This window comes from Pseudophryne corroboree, chromosome 8 (genome assembly GCF_028390025.1).
Source record: "Pseudophryne corroboree isolate aPseCor3 chromosome 8, aPseCor3.hap2, whole genome shotgun sequence".
NCBI lineage: Eukaryota > Metazoa > Chordata > Amphibia > Anura > Myobatrachidae > Pseudophryne > Pseudophryne corroboree.
This window is the reverse complement of record NC_086451.1, coordinates 170372409-170390967: the sequence shown is the minus strand read 5'-3', so window position 1 is coordinate 170390967 and position 18559 is coordinate 170372409. Positions and strand designations below refer to the sequence as shown.

At 47.2% G+C, this 18559-nt stretch overlaps 22 non-coding genes and 2 pseudogenes across 22 annotated transcripts; 19 read left to right on the top strand and 5 right to left on the bottom strand.

Annotated features, from left to right (window-relative positions):
- The first annotated feature begins 752 nt into the window (after nucleotides 1-752).
- Nucleotides 753-916, top strand: LOC134950529 (U1 spliceosomal RNA). Its single transcript, XR_010183432.1, has one exon. It is a non-coding gene; the product is annotated as a U1 spliceosomal RNA (small nuclear RNA).
- Nucleotides 917-1068: 152 nt separating this feature from the next.
- On the top strand, nucleotides 1069-1231 carry LOC134952663 (U1 spliceosomal RNA). Its single transcript, XR_010185139.1, has one exon. It is a non-coding gene; the product is annotated as a U1 spliceosomal RNA (small nuclear RNA).
- A 673-nt stretch (nucleotides 1232-1904) lies between these two features.
- LOC134951936 (U1 spliceosomal RNA) lies at nucleotides 1905-2068 on the top strand. The gene has a single exon (XR_010184577.1). It is a non-coding gene; the product is annotated as a U1 spliceosomal RNA (small nuclear RNA).
- A 152-nt stretch (nucleotides 2069-2220) lies between these two features.
- On the top strand, nucleotides 2221-2383 carry LOC134953381 (U1 spliceosomal RNA). Its single transcript, XR_010185550.1, has one exon. It is a non-coding gene; the product is annotated as a U1 spliceosomal RNA (small nuclear RNA).
- Nucleotides 2384-3053: 670 nt separating this feature from the next.
- Nucleotides 3054-3217, top strand: LOC134950924 (U1 spliceosomal RNA). The gene has a single exon (XR_010183756.1). It is a non-coding gene; the product is annotated as a U1 spliceosomal RNA (small nuclear RNA).
- Nucleotides 3218-3369: 152 nt separating this feature from the next.
- Nucleotides 3370-3532, top strand: LOC134953493 (U1 spliceosomal RNA). Its single transcript, XR_010185598.1, has one exon. It is a non-coding gene; the product is annotated as a U1 spliceosomal RNA (small nuclear RNA).
- Nucleotides 3533-4203: 671 nt separating this feature from the next.
- Nucleotides 4204-4367, top strand: LOC134951478 (U1 spliceosomal RNA). The gene has a single exon (XR_010184210.1). It is a non-coding gene; the product is annotated as a U1 spliceosomal RNA (small nuclear RNA).
- Nucleotides 4368-4519: 152 nt separating this feature from the next.
- Nucleotides 4520-4682, top strand: LOC134953022 (U1 spliceosomal RNA). The gene has a single exon (XR_010185369.1). It is a non-coding gene; the product is annotated as a U1 spliceosomal RNA (small nuclear RNA).
- A 671-nt stretch (nucleotides 4683-5353) lies between these two features.
- On the top strand, nucleotides 5354-5517 carry LOC134951538 (U1 spliceosomal RNA). The gene has a single exon (XR_010184260.1). It is a non-coding gene; the product is annotated as a U1 spliceosomal RNA (small nuclear RNA).
- Nucleotides 5518-5669: 152 nt separating this feature from the next.
- LOC134953419 (U1 spliceosomal RNA) lies at nucleotides 5670-5832 on the top strand. Its single transcript, XR_010185567.1, has one exon. It is a non-coding gene; the product is annotated as a U1 spliceosomal RNA (small nuclear RNA).
- Nucleotides 5833-8456: 2624 nt separating this feature from the next.
- On the top strand, nucleotides 8457-8620 carry LOC134950445 (U1 spliceosomal RNA). Its single transcript, XR_010183363.1, has one exon. It is a non-coding gene; the product is annotated as a U1 spliceosomal RNA (small nuclear RNA).
- Nucleotides 8621-8772: 152 nt separating this feature from the next.
- Nucleotides 8773-8935, top strand: LOC134952894 (U1 spliceosomal RNA). The gene has a single exon (XR_010185273.1). It is a non-coding gene; the product is annotated as a U1 spliceosomal RNA (small nuclear RNA).
- Nucleotides 8936-9596: 661 nt separating this feature from the next.
- On the top strand, nucleotides 9597-9760 carry LOC134950634 (U1 spliceosomal RNA). Its single transcript, XR_010183519.1, has one exon. It is a non-coding gene; the product is annotated as a U1 spliceosomal RNA (small nuclear RNA).
- Nucleotides 9761-9912: 152 nt separating this feature from the next.
- Nucleotides 9913-10075, top strand: LOC134952423 (U1 spliceosomal RNA). Its single transcript, XR_010184948.1, has one exon. It is a non-coding gene; the product is annotated as a U1 spliceosomal RNA (small nuclear RNA).
- Nucleotides 10076-10745: 670 nt separating this feature from the next.
- LOC134950672 (U1 spliceosomal RNA) lies at nucleotides 10746-10909 on the top strand. The gene has a single exon (XR_010183551.1). It is a non-coding gene; the product is annotated as a U1 spliceosomal RNA (small nuclear RNA).
- Nucleotides 10910-11061: 152 nt separating this feature from the next.
- Nucleotides 11062-11203, top strand: LOC134953310 (U1 spliceosomal RNA; annotated as a pseudogene).
- Nucleotides 11204-12354: 1151 nt separating this feature from the next.
- Nucleotides 12355-12496, top strand: LOC134953471 (U1 spliceosomal RNA; annotated as a pseudogene).
- Nucleotides 12497-13191: 695 nt separating this feature from the next.
- On the top strand, nucleotides 13192-13355 carry LOC134951382 (U1 spliceosomal RNA). The gene has a single exon (XR_010184133.1). It is a non-coding gene; the product is annotated as a U1 spliceosomal RNA (small nuclear RNA).
- Nucleotides 13356-13507: 152 nt separating this feature from the next.
- LOC134952031 (U1 spliceosomal RNA) lies at nucleotides 13508-13670 on the top strand. Its single transcript, XR_010184653.1, has one exon. It is a non-coding gene; the product is annotated as a U1 spliceosomal RNA (small nuclear RNA).
- A 2075-nt stretch (nucleotides 13671-15745) lies between these two features.
- Nucleotides 15746-15909, bottom strand: LOC134950690 (U1 spliceosomal RNA). Its single transcript, XR_010183565.1, has one exon. It is a non-coding gene; the product is annotated as a U1 spliceosomal RNA (small nuclear RNA).
- Nucleotides 15910-16579: 670 nt separating this feature from the next.
- LOC134952030 (U1 spliceosomal RNA) lies at nucleotides 16580-16742 on the bottom strand. The gene has a single exon (XR_010184652.1). It is a non-coding gene; the product is annotated as a U1 spliceosomal RNA (small nuclear RNA).
- A 152-nt stretch (nucleotides 16743-16894) lies between these two features.
- Nucleotides 16895-17058, bottom strand: LOC134950286 (U1 spliceosomal RNA). Its single transcript, XR_010183231.1, has one exon. It is a non-coding gene; the product is annotated as a U1 spliceosomal RNA (small nuclear RNA).
- A 671-nt stretch (nucleotides 17059-17729) lies between these two features.
- Nucleotides 17730-17892, bottom strand: LOC134952893 (U1 spliceosomal RNA). The gene has a single exon (XR_010185272.1). It is a non-coding gene; the product is annotated as a U1 spliceosomal RNA (small nuclear RNA).
- A 152-nt stretch (nucleotides 17893-18044) lies between these two features.
- Nucleotides 18045-18208, bottom strand: LOC134950285 (U1 spliceosomal RNA). Its single transcript, XR_010183230.1, has one exon. It is a non-coding gene; the product is annotated as a U1 spliceosomal RNA (small nuclear RNA).
- Between the last annotated feature and the right edge of the window lie 351 nt (nucleotides 18209-18559).

Sequence of the window (18559 nt, the reverse complement as noted above, 5' to 3'; positions counted from 1 at the left end):
GCCTGCTTGTCAGTGGGTTATGCACCTTTCCAGACGTCAAATCTACATGGAGCAGCTGGAGAGGACAAGAGCAGGTTTGCAAAATATAGACAGAAGAGCTCTCCAGCCTAGTTTGCTGTCTGTTTCCACTTCTCTTTTCTTGAGCCGCTCCCTTCTATGCCCTTGCGCACTATCCTGACTTCTCCCATCTGCTTACTTTGTGCCTTCCAACGCACAATGCGAACTACAGGTAGTGCTGCAGGGCCCACACCCTTTTACTTGCCATACAGAGCAGCTCTAGAGCTGTTACAGTGCCCAGCTTCTGCAAGAAATCAGCTTGAATGCTTCAGGGGCTGGGGCATAGCCAACATGAGCCCCACACCGAAGGAGCGTGGAGGTGTTTAATGCGAACTAGGGGTCATCCAAGCGCTGCAAAAGGCCGACATGCCCTGCACGCCCATTTTCTCTATTCATATGCAGACGAGGGTTGAAGCCAACTTTGACCCACTGCTTGGATGACATCACCATATGCAAATCCATCTGCTGCAGGCCTTCCTCCAGGAATGCTTGCACTAGTTGTTGCATTTGGTTTGTTGTTTGGGGGTGCTTCAGTATTAGGCAGCCTTCTGCCCTCCCATGTTCATCTGAAAATATGTGTTCTCCCTGCAGTTGTTGTCCCCAGATGAGAGTTCCCTTGTGCTGCCTCAGTTGAATCTTCTTTACTTGACAGAGATGTGCCTGAGCAGCGGCCCTCCCCAGCCCTATCCCAAATCATACTTATTTTGCATAGGAGATACCATGGTCATGAAGATTGTTCTCCCAGGGTGAGGTTCATTCATTGCATTCTGGGTATGCTGACCCCTGTGATTTCCCCAAATGTGGGAAACTTGACTGCATTATTTGTGGTAGTGGGGGACTGTGTTTGTGCTTTCCTCTGGTCAGCTCTGGTAAAAGTCAGATTTCTTTGTCTCAGATCTTCCTCTAGCCTTGTTCTTCTTTCGAGAGTTCCCTTGTGCTGCCTCAGTTGGATCTCCTTTACTTGACAGGGGGGTGCCCAAGCAGCGACCCTCACCAGCTCTAGCCCAACTCCTACTTACCTGCCAGGTGAGATACTATGATCATGAAGGTGCTTCTCCCAGGACAAGGCTCACCCATTGCACTCTGGGTGTGCTGCCCCTGTGATTTCCCCAAATGTGGGAAACTTGACTGCATAATTTGTGTTTCCACTGGTCGGCTTTCATATAATTCAGATCTCTTTGTCTCAGGTCTCTCTCCAGCCTAGTTTGCAGTCTGTTTCCACTTCTTTTTTTTTGAGCCCCTCCCTTCTATACCCTTGTGCACTATCCTGACTTCTCCTCCTGTCTGCTTACTTTGTGCCTTCCAATGCACAATGCAAACTACAGGTAGTGCTGCAGGGCCCACAAACTTTTACTTGCATTACAGAGCAGCTCTGGAGCTGTTACAGTGCCCAGCTGCTGCAAGAAATCAGCTTGAATGCTTCAGGGGCTGGGGCATTGCCAACATGAGCCCCACACCGAAGGAGGGTGGGGGTGTTTAATGCGAACTAAGGGTCATCCAAGCGCCGCAAAAGGCCGCCATTCCCTGCATACCCCTTTTCTCTTTTCATATGCAGATGAGGGTTCCAGCCAACCGTGCCCACTGCTTGGATGACATCACTGTATGCAAATCCGTCTTCTGCAGACCTTCCCCCAGGAATGCTTGTACTAGTTGTTGCATTTGGTTTGTTGTTTGGGGGTGCTTCAGTATTAGGCAGCCTTCTGCCCTCCCATGTTCATCTGAAAATATGTGTTCTCCCTGCAGTTGTTGTCCCCAGATGAGAGTTCCCTTGTGCTGCCTCAGTTGAATCTCCTTTACTTGACAGAGATGTGCCTGAGCAGCGGCCCTCCCCAGCCCTATCCCAAATCATATTTATTTTGCATAGGAGATATCATGGTAATGAAGACTGTTATCCCAGGGTGAGGTTCATTCATTGCATTCTGGGTATGCTGACCCCTGTGATTTCCCCAAATGTGGGAAACTCGACTTCATTATTTGTGGTAGTGGGGGACTGTGTTTGTGCTTTCCTCTGGTCAGCTCTGGTAAAAGTCAGATTTATTTGCCTCAGATCTTCCTCTAGCCTTGTTCTTCTTTCGAGAGTTCCCTTGTGCTGACTCAGTTGGATCTCCTTCACTTGACAGGGAAGTGCCCGAGCAGCGACCTTCCCCAGCTCTAGCCCAACTCCTACTTACCTGCCAGGTGAGATACTATGATCATGTAGGTGCTTCTCCCAGGGCAAGGCTCACCCATTGCACTCTTGGTGTGCTGCCCCTGTGATTTCCCAAAATGTGGGAAACTTGACTGCATAATTTGTGTTTCCCCTGGTCGGCTCTCGTATAATTCAGATCTCTTTGTCTCAGGTTTCTTTCCAGCCTAGTTTGCTGTCTGTTTCCACTTCTCTTTTCTTGAGCCGCTCCCTTCTATGCCCTTGCGCACTATTCTGACCTCTCCTGTCTGCTTACTTTGTGCCTTCCAACGCACAATGCAAACTACAGGTAGTGCTGCAGGGCCCACACCCTTTTACATGCTTTACAGAGCAGCTCTGGAGCTGTTACAGTGCCCAGCTGCTGCAAGAAATCAGCTTGAATGCTTCAGGGGCTGGGGCATAACCAACATGAGCCCCACACCGAAGGAGGGTGGAGATGTTTAATGCGAATTAGGGGTCATCCAAGCGCCGCAAAAGGCCGCCATTCCCTGCACATCCCTTTTTTCTTTTCATATGCAGACGAGGGTTGAAGCCAACTTTGACCCACCGCTTGGATGACATCACCATATGCAAATCCATCTGCTGCAGGCCTTCCCCAGGAATGCTTGCACTAGTTGTTGCATTTGGTTTGTTGTTTGGGGGTGCTTCAGTATTAGGCAGCCTTCTGCCCTCCCATGTTCATCTGAAAATATGTGTTCTCCCTGCAGTTGTTGTCCCAAGATGAGAGTTCCCTTGTGCTGCCTCAGTTGAATCGCCTTTACTTGACAGAGATGTGCCTGAGCAGCGGCCCTCCCCATCCCTGTCCCAAATCATACTTATTTTGCATAGGAGATACCATGGTCATGAAGATTGTTCTCCCAGGGTGAGGTTCATTCATTGCATTCTGGGTATGCTGACCCCTGTGATTTCCCCAAATGTTGGAAACTCGACTGCATTATTTGTGGTAGTGGGGGGCTGTGTTTGTGCTTTCCTCTGGTCAGCTCTGGTAAAAGTCAGATTTCTTTGTCTCAGATCTTCCTCTAGCCTTGTTCTTCTTTCGAGAGTTCCCTTGTGCTGCCTCAGTTGGATCTCCTTCACTTGACAGGGGGGTGCCCGAGCAGCGACCCTCCCCAGCTCTAGCCTAACTCCTACTTACCTGCCAGGTGAGATACTATGATCATGTAGGTGCTTCTCCCAGGGCAAGGCTCACCCATCGCACTCTTGGTGTGCTGCCCCTGTGATTTCCCCAAATGTGGGAAACTTGACTGCATAATTTGTGTTTCCCCTGGTCGGCTCTTGTATAATTCAGATGTCTTTGTCTCAGGTCTCTCTCCAGCCTAGTTTGCTGTCTGTTTCCACTTCTCTTTTCTTGAGCCGCTCCCTTCTATGCCCTTGCGCACTATCCTGACTTCTCCCGTCTGCTTACTTTGTGCCTTCCAACGCACAATGCGAACTACAGGTAGTGCTGCAGGGCCCACACCCTTTTACTTGCCTTACAGAGCAGCTCTGGAGCTGTTACAGTGCCCAGCTGCTGCAAGAAATCAGCTTGAATGCTTCAGGGGCTGGGGCATAGCCAACATGAGCCCCACACCGAAGGAGGGTGGAGGTGTTTAATGCGAACTAGGGGTCATCCAAGCGCCGCAAAAGGCCGCCATGCCCTGCATGCCCCTCTTCTCTATTCATATGCAGATGAGTGTTGAAGCCAACTTTGACCCACTGCTTGGATGACATCACCATATGCAAATCCATCTGCTGCAGGCCTTCCCCCAGGAATGCTTGCACTAGTTGTTGCATTTGGTTTGTTGTTTGGGGGTGCTTCAGTATTAGGCAGCCTTCTGCCCTCCCATGTTCATCTGAAAATTTGTGTTCTCCCTGCAGTTGTTGTCCCCCGATGAGAGTTCCCTTGTGCTGCCTCAGTTGAATCTCCTTTACTTGACAGAGATGTGCCTGAGCAGCGGCCCTCCCCAGCTCTATCCCAAATCATACTTATTTTGCATAGGAGATACCATGGTCATGAAGATTGTTTTCCCAGGGTGAGGTTCATTCATTGCATTCTGGGTATGCTGACCCCTGTGATTTCCCCAAATGTGGGAAACTGGACTGCATTATTTGTGGTAGTGAGGGACTGTGTTTGTGCTTTCCTCTGGTCAGCTCTGGTAAAAGTCAGATTTCTTTGTCTCAGATCTTCCTCTAGCCTTGTTCTTCTTTCGAGAGTTCCCTTGTGCTGCCTCAGTTGGATCTCCTTCACTTGACAGGGGGGTGCCCGAGCAGCGACCCTCCCCAGCTCTAGCCCAGCTCCTACTTACCTGCCAGGTGAGATACTATGATCATGAAGGTGCTTCTCCCAGGGCAAGGCTCACCCATTGCACTCTGGGTGTGCTACTCCTGCGGTTTCCCCAAATGTTGGACACTTGACTGCATAATTTGTGTTTCACCTGGTCGGCTCTCGTATAATTCAGATCTCTTTGTCTCAGGTCTCTCTCCAGCCTAATTTGCAGTCTGTTTCCACTTCTCTTTTCTTGAGTTGCTCCCTTCTATGCCCTTGCGCACTGTCCTGACTTCTCCCGTCTGCTTACTTTGTGCCTTCCAACGCACAATGCAAACTACAGGTAGTGCTGCAGGGCCCACACCCTTTTACTTGCCTTACAGAGCAGCTCTGGAGCTGTTACAGTGCCCAGCTGCTGCAAGAAATCAGCTTGAATGCTTCAGGGGCTGGGGCATAGCCATCATGAGCCCCACACCGAAGGAGGGTGGAGGTGTTTAATGCGAACTAGGGGTCATCCAAGCACCGCAAAAGGCCGCCATGCCCTGCATGCCAATTTTATCTTTTCATATGCAGACGAGGGTTGAAGCCAACTTTGACCCACTGCTTGGATGACATCACCATATGCAAATCCATCTGCTGCAGGCCTTCCCCCAGGAATGCTTGCACTAGTTGTTGCATTTGGTTTGTTGTTTGGGGGTGCTTCAGTATTAGGCAGCCTTCTGCCCTCCCATGTTCATCTGAAAATATGTGTACCTCCTGCAGTTGTTGTCCCCAGATGAGAGTTCCCTTGTGCTGCCTCAGTTGAATCTCCTTTACTTGACAGAGATGTGCCTGAGCAGCGGCCCTCTCCAGCCCTATCCCAAATCATACTTATTTTGCATAGGAGATATTATGGTCATGAAGATTGTTCTCCCAGGGTGAGGTTCATTCATTGCATTCTGGGTATGCTGACCCCTGTTATTTCCCCAAATGTGGTAAACTTGACAGCATTATTTGTGGTAGTGGGGGACTGTGTTTGTGCTTTCCTCTGGTCAGCTCTGGTAAAAGTCAGATTTCTTTGTCTCAGATCTTCCTCTAGCCTTGTTCTTCTTTCGAGAGTTCCCTTGTGCTGCCTTAGTTGGATCTCCTTCACTTGACAGGGGGGTGCCCGAGCAGTGACCCTCCCCAGCTCTAGCCCAACTCCTACTTACCTGCTAGGTGAGATACTATGATCATGAAGGTGCTTCTCCCAGGGCAAGGCTCACCAATTGCACTCTGGGTGTGCTGCTCCTGCGATATCCTCAAATGTGGGAAACTTGACTGCATAATTTGTGTTTCCCCTGGTCGGCTCTCGTATAATTCAGATCTCTTTGTCTCATGTCTCTCTCCAGCCTAGTTTGCTGTCTGTTTACACTTCTCTTTTCTTGAGCCACTCCCTTCTATGCCCTTGCGCACTATCTTGACTTCTACCGTCTGCTTACTTTGTGCCGTCCAACGCACAATGCGAACTACAGGTAGTGCTGCAGGGCCCACACCCTTTTAGTTGCCTTACAGAGCAGCTCTGGAGCTATTACAGTGCCCAGCTGCTGCAAGTAATCAGCTTGAATGCTTCAGGGGCTGGGGCATAGCCAACATGAGCCCCACACCGAAGTAGGGTGGAGGTGTTTAATGCGAACTAGGGGTCATCCAAGCGCCGCAAAAGGCCGCCATGCCCTGCACGCCCCTTTTCTCTTTTCATATGCAGACGAGGGTTGAAGCCAACTTTGACCCACTGCTTGGATGACATCACCATATGCAAATCCATCTGCTGCAGGCCTTCCCCCAGGAATGCTTGTACTAGTTGTTGCGTTTGGTTTGTTGTTTGGGGGTGCTTCAGTATTAGGCAGCCTTCTGCCCTCCCATGTTCATCTGAAAATATGTGTTCTCCCTGCAGTTGTTGTCCCCAGATGAGAGTTCCCTTGTGCTGCCTCAGTTGAATCTCCTTTACTTGACAAGGGAGGCATTTTGGATTTTTTCTTTGGGTACCCATACACCTGATGGTCTGAATGAGAGCATCGAACTGAACAACATTGGCAGTCTCTGAAGATTTTATCTATTGATTTACCTAATACATTATTTATTGAATATCCATTTATTGTATGTTTAATAAATAAAAAAAATTATTAGAAGTAGCTATTTTGGAAACAGCTTTCCTCTTAGGATGAAACTGTATAATCCTGTTGTGTGTGTTCCTTTAAAGTTCTTTAGTAAAATCCACTAGTAATGATGAACATCAGATTTCTTCCTCCATCCTCTTTTTACACTTTCTCTTGGTTCTATATATATTTTTTTTTCTATTTTTATTTTTTTCCCCTCCTTCTCCCAAAAGGCCCCCCTCCCTCCCCCCCCTCCCTGTTTTACATTTTAAAATCTTTAAATATTTAAATCTTCGAATCCTTAAATTGTCTGTTTAATATTTATTTTTTCTTCAATTCTTTTTGTTGTTTAAACAGCAATGTAGTTATTCCAGGGGTTAAAATAATGAAATATAGAAATAATATTAACAAAAATTAAAGGTAAAAATGAATTGATAGAATGATCCCATTAAAAGTAAATAAATAATATGGATGTTAAGCTGAGCAGGTTGGATTCAAACATGGGACTAGCTGCATAGAGTGCATTTGATGTTTCCCCTGCGCCACAAGAACTGCTTTAGTAATGGCATGGATTTATGTTACCCTAAAAGGTTTTATATAAGTAAATGGGGATCCTTAGTGCTGAGTCTCTGAATTATGTATATGTGATTATAGATATGAGGTATTGATTGAAAGATTATAGGTTAATCTGTATATAGATTATATATTTTCTGTTATTTTTTAAACCACCTTGTTGCTTATTTTATTATTATTTTTAATCACCATGTTGCTTATTTTTATATTATGAAATGCCTTTATATGTGCAATTGCAATTAGAAAGTTGTTCCATATGTGAGTCATTACATGTATGCATCCAATTAGTACATGTATGTATCCAATCAACTAATTAGTAATGCTATTGGTCCGGTGCATTTTAAAAAGAGCCTGCTAGGCTGCTGATGTATCCTCTGACGAAACCGCTCTTGGATAACAGCGGAAAAACGCGTAAGGAAGGTGATTACCGGACACTCTGATTGCTGAGATATAAGCCCGTTCATGAACGAGCTACATCACGGCGGACGTCTGATGTAAAGACAGCGGTGAAGGGGAAAAAGCAATTTGAGACCGAGCAAAAGGAGGTCTCTACCCCACGGCAGGGAGAAATATCCCGACCGCGAGTGCCTATAAGATCCAGCCACGGTTAACGGGGGTCGTAGCATACCGCTGTGTTTCACCAACCATCACAGCGCTCTCCCCCTGTTTTCTTTCATTACTCACGTGAGTTACATATGAACTTTAACTGCAGTAAATAAGAGGCGTTGGTTACAACTGTTGCTGTTCATCCACAAGAAGGAATTTAATGTATCAATTACAATTGGAAAGTAATGATTAAATTACAACAGCTGTATCCAGGAGGATTTTTTGGACACTTTAATAAACATTCCGTTGTCATCAAGGGCAATATGAAATAGATCCTGATTACATTTAGATATGGATAGTGGTGCCTATATATGTTGACTCCATTGTATTTTATTGAATGTGGGTTTCTTCTGTCTATATATATTTTTTAAAAATAAAGAGCTTGTATATTTTATTTTTTGCGCTCCCTTAATAACAAGTGTGATTATCTTTAAAATTTGGTTTATTATTGGTAGAACAGTACTACCTATGGGAGCAGCATTTTATAATATATGGTGAAAATTAATAGATGTATAAAGATTAAATAAGCAACAAATTGGTGAAATAGATAAGTTTTGATAGAATCGCTGGGTTCTATATATATATATTGACATTTGGTTATATATATGTATAGACTTTATAAATTCTTGACAGAGATGTGCCTGAGCAGCGGCCCTCCCCAGCCCTATCCCAAATCATAATTATTTTGCATAGGAGATACCATGGTCATGAAGATTGTTCTCCCAGGGTGAGGTTCATTCATTGCATTCTGGGTATGCTGACCCCTGTGATTTCCCCAAATGTGGGAAACTCGACTGCATTATTTGTGGTAGTGGGGGACTGTGTTTGTGCTTTCCTCTGGTCAGCTCTGGTAAAAGTCAGATTTATTTGTCTCAGATCTTCCTCTAGCCTTGTTCTTCTTTCGAGAGTTTCCATGTGCTGCCTCAGTTGGATCTCCTTCACTTGACAGGGGGGTGCCCAAGCAGCGACCCTCCCCAGCTCTAGCCCAACTCCTACTTACCTGCCAGGTGAGATACTATGATCATGAAGGTGCTTCTCCCAGGGCAAGGCTCACCCATTGCACTCTGGGTGTGCTGCTCCTGCGGTTTCCCCAAATGTTGGACACTTGACTGCATAATTTGTGTTTCCCCTGGTCGGCTCTCGTATAATTCAGATCTCTTTGTCTCAGGTCTCTCTCCAGCCTAGTTTGCTGTCTGTTTCCACTTCTCTTTTCTTGAGTTGCTCCCTTCTATGCCCTTGCGCACTATCCTGACTTCTCCCGTCTGCTTACTTTGTGCCTTCCAACGCACAATGCGAACTTAAGGTAGTGCTGCAGGGCCCACGCCCTTTTACTTGCCTTACAGAGCAGCTCTGGAGCTGTTACAGTGCCCAGCTGCTGCAAGAAATCAGCTTGAATGCTTCAGGGGCTGGGGCATAGCCCCACACCGAAGGAGGGTGGAGGTGTTTAATGCAAACTAGGGGTCATCCAAGCGCCGCAAAAGGCCGCCATGCCCTGCACGCCACTTTTCTCTTTTCATATGCAGACGAGGGTTGAAGCCAACTTTGACCCACTGCTTGGATGACATCACCATATGCAAATCCATCTGCTGCAGGCCTTCCCCCAGGAATGCTTGCACTAGTTGTTGCATTTGGTTTGTTGTTTGGGGGTGCTTCAGTATTAGGCAGCCTTCTGCCCTCCCATGTTCATCTGAAAATATGTGTTCTCCCTGCAGTTGTTGTCCCCAGATGAGAGTTCCCTTGTGCTGCCTCAGTTGAATCTCCTTTACTTGACAGAGATGTGCCTGAGCAGCGGCCCTCCCCAGCCCTATCCCAAGTCATACTTATTTTGCATAGGAGATACCATGGTCATGAAGATTGTTCTCCCAGGGTGAGGTTCATTCATTGCATTCTGGGTATGCTGACCCCTATGATTTCCCCAAATGTGGGAAACTCGACTGCATTATTTGTGGTAGTGGGGGACTGTGTTTGTTCTTTCCTCTGGTCAGCTCTGGTAAAAGTCAGATTTATTTGTCTCAGATCTTCCTCTAGCCTTGTTCTTCTATCGAGAGTTTCCTTGTGCTGCCTCAGTTGGATCTACTTCACTTGACAGGGGGGTGCCCGAGCAGCGACCCTCCCCAGCTCTATCCCAAATCCTACTTACCTGCCAGGTGAGATACTATGATCATGAAGGTGCTTCTCCCAGGGCAAGTCTCACCCATTGCACTCTGGGTGTGCTGCTCCTGCGATTTCCCCAAATGTGGGAAACTTGACTGCATAATTTGTGTTTCCCCTGGTCGGCTCTCGTATAATTCAGATCTCTTTGTCTCAGGTCTCTCTCCAGCCTAGTTTGCTGTCTATTTCCACTTCTTTTTTCTTGAGCCGCTCCCTTCTATGCCCTTGCGCACTATCCTGACTTCTCCCGTCTGCTTAATTTGTGCCTTCCAACGCACAATGCGAACTTAAGGTAGTGCTGCAGGGCCCACGCCCTTTTACTTGCCTTACAGAGCAGCTCTGGAGCTGTTACAGTGCCTAGCTGCTGCAAGAAATCAGCTTGAATGCTTCAGGGGCTGGGGCATAGCCAACATGAGCCCCACACCGAAGGAGGGTGGAGGTGTTTAATGCGAACTAGGGGTCATCCAATCGCCGCAAAAGGCCGCCATGCCCTGCACGCCCCTTTTCTCTTTTCATATGCAGACGAGGGTTGAAGCCAACTTTGACCCACTGCTTGGATGACATCACCATATGCAAATCCATCTGCTGCAGCCTTCCCCCAGGAATGCTTGCACTAGTTGTTGCATTTGGTTTGTTGTTTGGGGGTGCTTCAGTATTAGGCAGCCTTCTGCCCTCCCATGTTCATCTGAAAATATGTGTTCTCCCTGCAGTTGTTGTCCCCAGATGAGAGTTCCCTTGTGCTGCCTCAGTTGAATCTTCTTTACTTGACAGAGATGTGCCTGAGCAGCGGCCCTCCCCAGCCCTATCCCAAATCATACTTATTTTGCATAGGAGATACCATGGTCATGAAGATTGTTCTCCCAGGGTGAGGTTCATTCATTGCATTCTGGGTATGCTGACCCCTGTGATTTCCTTAAATGTGGGAAACTCGACTGCATTATTTGTGGTAGTGGGGGACTGTGTTTGTGCTTTCCTCTGGTCAGCTCTGGTAAAAGTCAGATTTCTTTGTCTCAGATTTTCCTCTAGCCTTGTTCTTCTTTCGAGAGTTCCCTTGTGCTGCCTCAGTTGGATCTCCTTCACTTGACAGGGGGGTGCCCGAGCAGCGACCCTCCCCAGCTCTAGCCCAACTCCTACTTACCTGCCAGGTGAGATACTATGATCATGAAGTTGCTTCTCCCTGGGCAAGGATCACCCATTGCACTCTGGGTGTGCTGCCCCTGTGATTTCCCCAAATGTGGGAAACTTGACTGCGTAATTTGTGTTTCCCCTGGTCGGCTCTCATATAATTCAGATCTCTTTGTCTCAGGTCTCTCTCCAGCCTATTTTGCTGTCTGTTTCCACTTCTTTTTTCTTGAGCCCCTCCCTTCTATACCCTTGTGCACTATCCTGACTTCTCCTCCTGTCTGCTTACTTTGTGCCTTACAATGCACAATGCAAACTACAGGTAGTGCTGCAGGGCCCACACCCTTTTACTTGCCTTACAGAGCAGCTCTGGAGCTGTTACAGTGCCCAACTGCTGCAAGAAATCAGCTTGAATGCTTCAGGGGCTGGGGCATGGCCAACATGAGCCCCACACCGAAGGAGGGTGAAGGTGTTTAATGCGAGCTAGGGGTCATCCAAGCGCCGCAAAAGGCTGCCATGCCCTGCACGCCCCTTTTCTCTTTTCATATGCAGACGAGGGTTGAAGCCAACTTTGACCCACTGCTTGGATGACATCACCATATGCAAATCCATCTGCTGCAGGCCTTCCCCCAGGAATGCCTGCACTAGTTGTTGCATTTTGTTTGTTGTTTTGGGGTGCTTCAGTATTAGGTAGCCTTCTGCCCTCCCATGTTCATCTGAAAATATGTGTTCTCCCTGCAGTTGTTGTCCCCAGATGAGAGTTCCCTTGTGCTGCCTCAGTTGAATCTCCTTTACTTGACAGAGATGTGCCTGAGCAGCGGCCCTCCCCAGCCCTATCCCAAATCATACTTATTTTGCATAGGAGATACCTTGGTCATGAAGATTGTTCTCCCAGGGTGAGGTTCATTCATTGCATTCTGGGTATGCTGACTAGTGATGAGCGAGGTTCGGTTTTACTCGGTTCTCAAAACGGCATCTTATTGGCTATCCAAAACACGTGACATCCGTGAGCCAATAAGATGCAGTTTTGAGAACCGAGTAAAACCGAATCCGCTCATCACTAATGCTGACCCCTGTGATTTCCACAAATGTGGGAAACTCGACTGCATTATTTGTGGTAGTGGGGGACTGTGTTTGTGCTTTCCTCTGGTCAGCTCTGGTAAAAGTCAGATTTCTTTGTCTCAGATTTTCCTCTAGCCTTGTTCTTCTTTCGAGAGTTCCCTTGTGCTGCCTCAGTTGGATCTCCTTCACTTGACAGGGGGCTGCCCGAGCAGCGACCCTCCCCAGCTCTAGCCCAACTCCTACTTACCTGCCAGGTGAGATACTATGATCATGAAGTTGCTTCTCCCATGGCAAGGATCACCCATTGCACTCTGGGTGTGCTGCCCCTGTGATTTCCCCAAATGTGGGAAACTTGACTGCGTAATTTGTGTTTCCCCTGGTCGGCTCTCATATAATTCAGATCTCTTTGTCTCAGGTCTCTCTCCAGCCTAGTTTGCTGTCTGTTTCCACTTCTTTTTTCTTGAGCCCCTCCCTTCTATACCCTTGTGCACTATCCTGACTTCTCCTCCCGTCTGCTTACTTTGTGCCTTACAATGCACAATGCAAACTACAGGTAGTGCTGCAGGGCCCACACACTTTTACTTGCCTTACAGAGCAGCTCTGGAGCTGTTACAGTGCCCAGCTGCTGCAAGAAATCAGCTTGAATGCTTCAGGGACTGGGGCATGGCCAACATGAGCCCCACACAGAAGGAGGGTGGGGGTATTTAATGCGAACTAGGGGTCATCCAAGCGCCGCAAAAGGCCGCCATGCCCTGCATACCCCTTTTCTCTTTTCATATGCAGATGAGGGTTCCAGCCAACTTTGGCCCACTGCTTGGATGACATCACCGTATGCAAATCCGTCTTCTGCAGACCTTCCCCCAGGAATGCTTGTACTAGTTGTTGCATTTGGTTTGTTGTTTGGGGGTGCTTCAGTATTAGGCAGCCTTCTGCCCTCCCATGTTCATCTGAAAATATGTGTTCTCCCTGCAGTTGTTGTCCCCAGATGAGAGTTCCCTTGTGCTGCCTCAGTTGAATCTCCTTTACTTGACAGAGATGTGCCTGAGCAGCGGCCCTCCCCAGCCCTATCCCAAATCATACTTATTTTGCATAGGAGATACCATGGTCATGAAGATTGTTCTCCCAGGGTGAGGTTCATTCATTGCATTCTGGGTATGCTGACCCCTGTGATTTCCCCAAATGTGGGAAACTTGACTGCATTATTTGTGGTAGTGAGTGACTGTGTTTGTGCTTTCCTCTGGTCAGCTCTTGTAAAAGTCAGATTTCTTTGTCTCAGATCTTCCTCTAGCCTTGTTCTTCTTTCGAGAGTTTCCTTGTGCTGCTTCAGTTGGATCTCCTTCACTTGACAGGGGGGTGCCCGAGCAGCGACCCTCCCCAGCTCTAGCCCAACTCCTACTTACCTGCCAGGTGAGATACTATGATCATGAAGGTGCTTCTCCCAGGGCAAGGCTCACCCATTGCACTCTGGGTGTGCTGCTCCTGCGATTTCCCCAAATGTGGGAAACTTGACTGCATAATTTGTGTTTCCCCTGGTCGGCTCTCGTATAATTCAGATCTCTTTGTCTCAGGTCTCTCTCCAGCCTAGTTTGCTGTCTGTTTCCACTTCTCTTTTCTTGAGCCGCTCCCTTCTATGCCCTTGCGCACTATCCCAGGATAATTATTGTAGCTGGTCTGCGGGTAACAGCTCTCAGATCCACTTCTAGAAAAAATGCAACAATGTAATTTGAGTGACAAACTGCAGAGATGAACCCTTTCTGTGACTGCTGCACAGGGATCACACAAACTCTATTCATAGGGCTGACTTCACTTAGGGGAGATGTTCTCGCCCCGCAAAGAAGTGCGAGTATATACCGCACTTACGGTACCATTGGATTTACAGATATTTTCTTGCAATACACTATGGGGGTCATTCTGAGTTGATTGCTCGCTAGCAGTTTTTAGCAGCCTTAAAACGGTGGAGTTAACATATCTCACGTGGAAGGTGGTCATGTTATTAGCCTTGGCTTTGGCTAGGCGAGTGTCGGAATTAGCGGCTTTGTCACATAAAAGCCCATATTTGGTGTTCCATGTGGATAGAGCGGAATTGCGGACCCATCCTCAATTCCTACCAAAAGTGGTCTCATCTTTTCATATGAACCAATCTATTGTGGTGCCTTTGGCTACGCGTGACTTGGAGGATTCCGAGTTACTTGATGTGGTCAGGGCTTTGAAAATTTACGTGGCCAGGACGGCTAGAGTCAGGAAAACTGAAGCGCTGTTTGTCCTGTATGCAACCAACAAGATTGGTGCCCCTGCTTCAAAGCAGGCTATTGCTCGCTGGATTTGTAACACGATTCAGCAAGCGCATTCTATGGCTGGATTGCAGTTACCGAAATCGGTCTAGGCCCATTCCACGAGGAAAGTGGGCTCTTCTTGGGCGGCTGCCCGAGGGGTCTCGGCACTACAGCTGTGTCGAGCTGCTACTTGGTCAGGTTCAAACACCTTTTCAAAATACTATAAGTTTGATACCCTGGCTGAGGAGGAACTCATGTTTGCTCAATCGGTGCTGCAGAGTCATCCGCACTCTCCCGCCCGTTTTGGAGCTTTGGTATAATCCCCATGGTCCTTATGGAGTCCCCAGCATCCTCTAGGACGTTAGAGAAAATAAGATTTTAAACCTACCGGTAAATCTTTTTCTCGTAGTCCGTAGAGGATGCTGGGCGCCCGTCCCAAGTGCGGACTACTTCTGCAATACTTGTATATAGTTATTGCTTCAATAAGGGTTATGTTATAGTTGCATCGGTCCTGCACTGATGCTACAGTATGTTGTTTTTTCGTACTCATAACTGGGTAGTTTATCACAAGTTATACAGTGTGATTGGTGTGGCTGGTATGAATCTTGCCCTGGATTAACAAAATCCTTTCCTCATACTGTCAGTCTCCTCTGGGCACAGTTTCTCTAACTGTGGCATAGAGGCGCATAGAGGGAGGAGCCAGTGCACACCCAGAACTAAAGTCTTTCTTAAAGTGCCCATGTCTCCTGCGGAGCCCGTCTATCCCCATGGTCCTTACGGAGTCCCCAGCACCCTCTACGGACTACGAGAAAAAGATTTACCGGTAGGTTTAAAATCTTATTTTCTACTTTATTCTTTTCTATCCTAGTTTATTACGACCAACTCTCATCCAAGGAGTTTGATATTCTACTACCTGCATGCAATTTAAATTGCTTAAATTGTTTATATGGTTGATTTGTCCTTCACAACCCATAATCTGCAACTTGGATGTACTTGTGTCATTGAAAATCTTATAATAAAAATGTTTATATATTGAAAAAAAAAGTTATAAGACATATGCATTCAATATTTGAAGAAACAAAATAAAATAAAGCTATGTATTGGGTTTCACTAACAAGCACATTGGAAGACTTGACTACTGTTAAAAGACATGCATTATATGGTATAGAGCCACAAACCACAATGTAGTAAAATAAAAACAAACTTACATGTGCTAGAGCTGGGGAGGGTCGCTGCTCGGGCAGCCCCCTGTCAAGTGAAGGAGATCCAACTGAGGCAGCACAAGGGAACTCTCGAAAGAAGAACAAGGCTAGAGGAAAATCTGAGACAAAGAAATCTGACTTTTACCAGAGCTGACCAGAGGAAAGCACAAACACTGTCCCCCACTACCACAAATAATGCAGTCGAGTTTCCCACATTTGTGGAAATCACAGGGGTCAGCATACCCAGAATGCAATGAATGAACCTCACCCTGGGAGAACAATCTTCATGACCATGGTATCTCCTATGCAAAATAAGTATGATTTGGGATAGGGCTGGGGAGGGCCGCTGCTCAGGCACATCTCTGTCAAGTAAAGGAGATTCAACTGAGGCAGCACAAGGGAACTCTCATCTGGGGACAACAACTGCAGGGAGAACACATATTTTCAGATGAACATGGGAGGGCAGAAGGCTACCTAATACTGAAGCACCCCCAAACAACAAACAAAATGCAACAACTAGTGCAAGCATTCCTGGGGGAAGGCCTGCAGCAGATGGATTTGCATATGGTGATGTCATCCAAGCAGTGGGTCAAAGTTGGCTTCAACCCTCGTCTGCATATGAAAAGAGAAAAGGGGCGTGCAGGGCATGGCAGCCTTTTGCGGCGCTTGGATGACCCCTAGCTCGCATTAAACACCTCCACCCTCCTTCGGTGTGGGGCTCATGTTGGCTATGCCCCAGCCCCTGAAGCATTCAAGCTGATTTCTTGCAGCAGTTGGCACTGTAACAGCTCCAGAGCTGCTCTGTAAGGCAAATAAAAGGGTGTGGGACCTGCAGCACTACCTGTAGTTCGCATTGTGCGTTGGAAGGCAAAAAGTAAGCAGACGGGAGAAGACAGGATAGTGCGCAAGGGCATAGAAGGGAGCGGCTCAAGAAAAGAGAAGTGGAAACAGACAGCAAACTAGGCTGGAGAGAGACCTGAGACAAAGAGATCTGAATTATACGAGAGCCGACCAGGGGAAACACAAATTATGCAGTCAAGTTTCCCACATTTGGGGAAATCGCAGGAGCAGCACACCCAGAGTGCAATGGGTGAGCCTTGCCCTGGGAGAAGCACCTTCATGATCATAGTATCTCACCTGGCAGGTAAGTAGGAGTTGGGCTAGAGCTGGGGAGGGTCGCTGCTCGGGCACCCCCCTGTCAAGTGAAGGAGATCCAACTGAGGCAGCACAAGGAAACTCTCGAAAGAAGAACAAGGCTAGAGGAAGAACTGAGACAAAGAAATCTGACTTTTACCAGAGCTGACCAGAGGAAAGCACAAACACAGTCCCCCACTACCACAAATAATGCAGTTGAGTTTCCCACATTTGGGGAAATCACAGGGGTCAGCATACCCAGAATGCAATGAATGAACCTCACCCTGGGAGAACAATCTTCATGACCATGGTATCTCCTATGCAAAATAAGTATGATTTGGGATAGGGATGGGGAGGGCCGCTGCTCAGGCACATCTCTGTCAAGTAAAGGAGATTCAACTGAGGCAGCACAAGGGAACTCTCATCTGGGGACAACAACTGCAGGGAGAACACATATTTTCAGATGAACATGGGAGGGCAGAAGGCTGCCTAATACTGAAGCACCCCCAAACAACAAACCAAATGCAACAACTAGTACAAGCATTCCTGGGGGAAGGTCTGCAGAAGACGGATTTGCATACGGTGATGTCATCCAAGCAGTGGGCCAAAGTTGGCTGGAACCCTCATCTGCATATGAAAAGAGAAAAGGGGTATGCAGGGCATGGCGGCCTTTTGCGGCGCTTGGATGACCCCTAGTTCGCATTAAATACCCCCACCCTCCTTCTCTGTGGGGCTCATGTTGGCCATGCCCCAGCCCCTGAAGCATTCAAGCTGATTTCTTGCAGCAGCTGGGCACTGTAACAACTCCAGAGCTGCTCTGTAAGGAAAGTAAAAGGGTGTGGGCCCTGCAGCACTACCTGTAGTTTGCATTGTGCGTTGGAAGGCACAAAGTAAGCAGACGGGAGAAGTCAGGATAGTGAGCAAGGGCATAGAAGGGAGCAACTCAAGAAAAGAGAAGTGGAAACAGACAGCAAACTAGGCTGGAGAGAGACCTGAGACAAAGAGATCTGAATTATACGAGAGCCGACCAGGGGAAACACAAATTATGCAGTCAAGTGTCCAACATTTGGGGAAACCGCAGGAGCAGCACACCCAGAGTGCAATGGGTGAGCCTTGCCCTGGGAGAAGCACCTTCATGATCATAGTATCTCACCTGGCAGGTAAGTAGGAGTTGGGCTAGAGCTGGGGAGGGTCGCTGCTCGGGCACCCCCCTGTCAAGTGAAGGAGATCCAACTGAGGCAGCACATGGAAACTCTCGAAAGAAGAACAAGGCTAGAGGAAGATCTGAGACAAATAAATCTGACTTTTACCAGAGCTGACCAGAGGAAAGCACAAACACAGTCCCCCACTACCACAAATAATGCAGTTGAGTTTCCCACATTTGGGGAAATCACAGGGGTCAGCATACCCAGAATGCAATGAATGAACCTCACCCTGGGAGAACAATCTTCATGACCATGGTATCTCCTATGCAAAATAAGTATGATTTGGGATAGGGCTGGGGAGGGCTCAGGCACATCTCTGTCAAGAATTTATAAAGTCTATACATATATATAACCAAATGTCAATAAATATATATAGAACCCAGTGCTCCTATCAAAACTTATCTATTTCACCAATTTGTTGCTTATTTAATCTTTATACATCTATTAATTTTCACCATATATTATAAAATGGTGCTCCCATAGGTAGTACTGTTCTACCAATAATAAACCAAATTTTAAAGATAATCACACTTGTTATCAAGGGAGCGCAAAAAATAAAATATACAAGCTCTTTATTTTAAAAAAAATATATATAGACAGAAGAAACCCACATTCAATAAAATACAATGG